This window comes from Neomonachus schauinslandi, chromosome 2, assembly GCF_002201575.2.
Source record: "Neomonachus schauinslandi chromosome 2, ASM220157v2, whole genome shotgun sequence".
NCBI lineage: Eukaryota > Metazoa > Chordata > Mammalia > Carnivora > Phocidae > Neomonachus > Neomonachus schauinslandi.
In genome coordinates this window covers 101,687,462-101,691,897 of record NC_058404.1, presented here as the reverse complement: position 1 = coordinate 101,691,897, position 4,436 = coordinate 101,687,462, and the positions used below count along the sequence as shown (strand labels likewise).

The window sequence follows — 4,436 nt, the reverse complement described above, 5'->3', positions numbered from 1 at the left end:
CTGTGACACTGAACATATATTATGCCTCTGGAGGCTCTGATTGTAAGACCACTCCCACTGTCACCATCCTGGTCCAACTACCACCATCTCTTACCTCATATTAAGGTTACAGCCTTGTAACTGGTATCTTTGCTTCCACCTTTTTCCTTTCGGTCTATCCTCAATAAAATGCCATTCTGGTAAAAACCTAAGTCATATCATATCATTTTTTACCTCAGAACTTTCCAGGGCTTTCTCAGTTCATTCAGAGTAAAAGCAAACATTATATGGTCACCTATCACCACTCCGACATCATCCACAAACACCTTGCCTCTCTTTCTCCACTCTTGGTGCTCTGACCACTTCATTGTTCTTTGAGCATGCCAGGAACACTACTATCACAGACCTGGTACTTTCTGTTCCCCCAGTCTGGAATAAACTTACCCTAGATTTCTCTCTTCCTTTAGATCTTTACTCAAATGTCACTGCTGGGTGAGGGCTGCCTTGATTACCCTATCTATAATTTTAACCATCCCATCCTATACTTCCCTTGGCCTCTCTGCTTTTTTTTTTTTTTTTTTTTTTAACACATATCACTCTCTAAGGTTTTGGAGGATAGTGCATTATCCTTCAGGATCCTGCAATAAACATTTTCAGATGACCTTTATATGGTGTTATGTCCCTAATCGGTAAAATACATGGGTCCAGGAATCAAGGGAAGGAAGCAGAAATGGCCCATTTACTACAACTCCCACTAATCTACTTGGAGAACTTGTGTGTACTGTCCTGTCAGCTCCAGGTTCTGTGGGTTTAGAGGTCATGGTTTACAAAAGGGGCAAACCCTTTCCCCACAGGACACAGCGAGAGAGTCCTATAAATTATAGCTGACACTTCAGACCCCTCTTGACAAGAGACTAGCAAACAAGAAATGGAGCACCACCCTGGCTGGATATCCGGCCCTAATCATCAAGAGGAGGTAACAGCTACTGTTACACAAAGGGCACAAGAAGGAATATGTTGACATTTGGTGATTCACATGGGCACCTCTGTATATTCCCTTGCTCAATTTTGATAGTAAATGGACAAATATTCAAGGCACAGCCTGAGAAGAGCATGGTTACCAGAGGCAAAATCATGATGCTAGGCCACAGAGACCAGCAGAGAAGCTGAGAATGAGAGTAACCTAGATTGGATCATATGGGAGCAAGAGTGAATTTCATTTGCAGCTCTGAGACCAATGACAGGAATAGGGGCTGTCATTCACATCCCACCAATCTTTCTCTTACAAGTTTTCCCCAGGAAAAAAAGCCCCACAAAATCCTGGAAGATCTGCTCTCAGAACTTTCATAATGAAATGAATCTGAGCAACACAAGAGGAGGACTTCAGCGGAGCCTGTGGTGTGCTACCCAGATCTCTTTCGAGACAAAGGACTTATTCCCCCAGCATTTGGGAGTGCAGTCATCAGAGAGTGCTCAGCTGTCAGCCCTCTGTGGGAATTGCCTCCACTAAAGAGTTGCCTTGCCTGAGTTCATGTGCCCTTAGGAAGTCTACATCCAATGACTGGTTAATGTACAGTATAACTAGCCCCCATCCCCATCCTGACTTGAGACAACTCTGAAGGGCCATCCCAGCTTTAGAACTCCCTGTGAGTTTGGGTGAGTCCTTGGTTCAGACTGCATTATAGCCCAACTTTTCTTTGTGCCCAATCATGCTCCTTTCCCTTCCCTTCCCCAGGTATTGACTCCAAGGGAAGAAGAAGCAAGCTTCTTACACGCTAATTTCCATCTCAGATTCTTCTTTCCAGGGAACCCAACCTACAGCCCCTTGAAACCCAGAAATCTTGACTGCTTCATCATACCTTAAAACTATGCTGAGAAAACCAGTTGATTGGACAATGTACACCAAGCCTAGGTATGGGGCTTCTCTAAAACCTCTTAGTGGAAGAGGAAGAATACGGCAAAATTAGACTCTAATGCCCTTATTTATTCAAAAGTAAAATTTAAGAAAGAATTTTGCTGAAAATAATCGATGGTTACCGAGCTCCAGCAAAATTTGCTCTTGTATTAACTAATATATAATACAGATACACTATATCAAGAACCAACTACCATTGTTCACGGATAGGTAAAATCGCCTGATAAAGATTTCACTGGTACATCACACAGCCACTGTTAGGTTACAACAAACGACCCCAGGATCTCAGCGGCTAACAAAAGAGATTTGTTTCTCCCACATAAGGATATGCTGTGGCTCTGTTTCACATGATTTTCTCATCCCAGGATCCAGATGGAAGGACATGCCCCTCACTGGGGCACGTTGTTCTCATTGCAGAGGGAAAGAGCAGCGGGAAACGGTGGGATGGCTCTTAAAGCATTGTCTTGAATGAGGCACGTGTCACATTGGCCAAAGTGAATTATGAGGCCAAGGTTGACAGATTCAACTCCTTCCCCAGGCAGGGATTCTATAGGAATAAATCCACTTGGGGTTGGGGGCAGGGGGAGGCCGACAATGTTTTGAACAAATATAGTTCACCACAACTGGTAACATGAAGGTCACAGAATCTGACATCTTTTTTTTTTTATTTTTTTTATTTTTTAAAGATTTTATTTATTTATTTGAGACAGAGAGAATGAGAGAGAGAGAGCACATGAGAGGGGGGAGGGTCAGAGGGAGAAGCAGGCTCCCTGCCGAGCAGAGAGCCCGATGCGGGACTCGATCCAGGGACTCCAGGATCATGACCTGAGCCGAAGGCAGTCGCTTAACCAACTGAGCCACCCAGGCACCCCTGACATCTTTAATAAACATTTAACCTCCCTAAGTTAATCCTATACTGAAATCACATGAAGAGAAGTTCCTGTGTCAATCACGTCAACAAAACATTCCGCAGCACCCTTCCTGCAGGCACATACTAATTCTAACATCTCAGAGATGTTAGAATACAAAGAATATATATGGGGAGGTAGGTGGGGAGTAAAAGAGACTTTAAAGAAAATAGCAAAGCAGCAATGTACTTCTAAATTCACCAAAATGTGTTTCTAGTCATCAGAGTCATTTCCACTCTGAGTTTGGCAAAAATTCAGGATGTCTGAAGATAAAGAATGGGCTTTTAAGCAAGACCCAATGAACTAACATTCTCCCTGGCTTCTTCTTATGTTTACCATTCTTCGTCATCATCATCATCATTATTATTAATATTATTATAAATATTAATAGCATAATTTTTATTAGTCGTGCTTTTCTCCTCCCATTTGTGATAATCTTATATAGGAACAATTTTTAATTTGTTCTAAAAGACTTGGGATTGAGGAGCGCCTGGGTGGCTCAGTCATTAAGCGTCTGCCTTCAGCTCAGGTCATGAGCCCAGGGTCCTGGGATGGAGTCCCTCATCGGGCTCCCTGCTCAGCGGGAAGCCTGCTTCTCCCTCTCCCACTCCCCCTGCTTGTGTTCTCTCTCTCGCTGTGTCTCTCTCTGTCAAATAAATAAAAAATCTTTAAAATAGAAGCGGGGCTTTTTCCAGACATGCCTCTCTCCTGGTTTCATGGCGTTTCCTCACAGCATGGCCCCCAAACGCCAGTCTTCACTCCCGCCTCAAACGAAGAAACCGAGACTACCTCCTGCCCCCAAGCCACAGGAGACGTCGACATCTCAGCACTTGCCTAAGAGAGAAAAAAAAAAAACAGCAAGAAGCAATTGAACATATTGATGAAATACAAAATGAAATAGACAGATTTAATGAACAAGCCAGAGAGGAGATTTTGAAAGTAGAACAGAAATATAACAAACTCCGCCAACCATTTTTTCAGAAGAGTTCAGAACTGATCGCCAAAATCCCCAATTTTTGGGTAACAACATTTGTCAACCATCCACAAGTGTCTGCACTGCTTGGGGAGGAGGATGAAGAGGCGCTGCATTATTTGACAAGAGTTGAAGTGACAGAATTTGAAGATATTAAATCAAAATATTAAATCCAAAGAATTCCATCTGAATGAGAGTGGTGATCCATCTTCAAAGTCCACTGAAATCAAATGGAAATCTGGAAAGGATTTGACGAAACGTTCAAGTCAAACACAGAATAAAGCCAGCAGGAAGAGACAGCATGAGGAACCAGAGAGCTTCTTCACCTGGTTTACTGACCATTCTGATGCAGGTGCAGATGAGTTAGGAGAGGTCATCAAAGATGATATTTGGCCAAATCCATTACAGTACTACTTGGTTCCTGATATGGATGATGAAGAGGGGGAAGGAGAAGAAGAAGAAGATGATGATGATGAAGAAGAAGGATTAGAAGATATCGATGAAGAAGGAGATGAGGATGAAGGTGAAGAAGATGAAGATGATGATGGGGGGAGGAAGGAGAGGAGGATGAAGGAGAAGATGACTAATGGAACACTGATGGATTCCAACCTTCCTTTTTTAATTTTCTTCAGTCCCTGGGAGCAAGTTGCAGTCTTTTTTT

General features: G+C 42.9%; 1 pseudogene; it reads left to right on the top strand.

Moving 5' to 3' along the window:
• The first annotated feature begins 3,536 nt into the window (after positions 1 to 3,536).
• Positions 3,537 to 4,421, top strand: LOC110573043 (annotated as a pseudogene).
• The last annotated feature ends 15 nt before the right edge of the window (positions 4,422 to 4,436 follow it).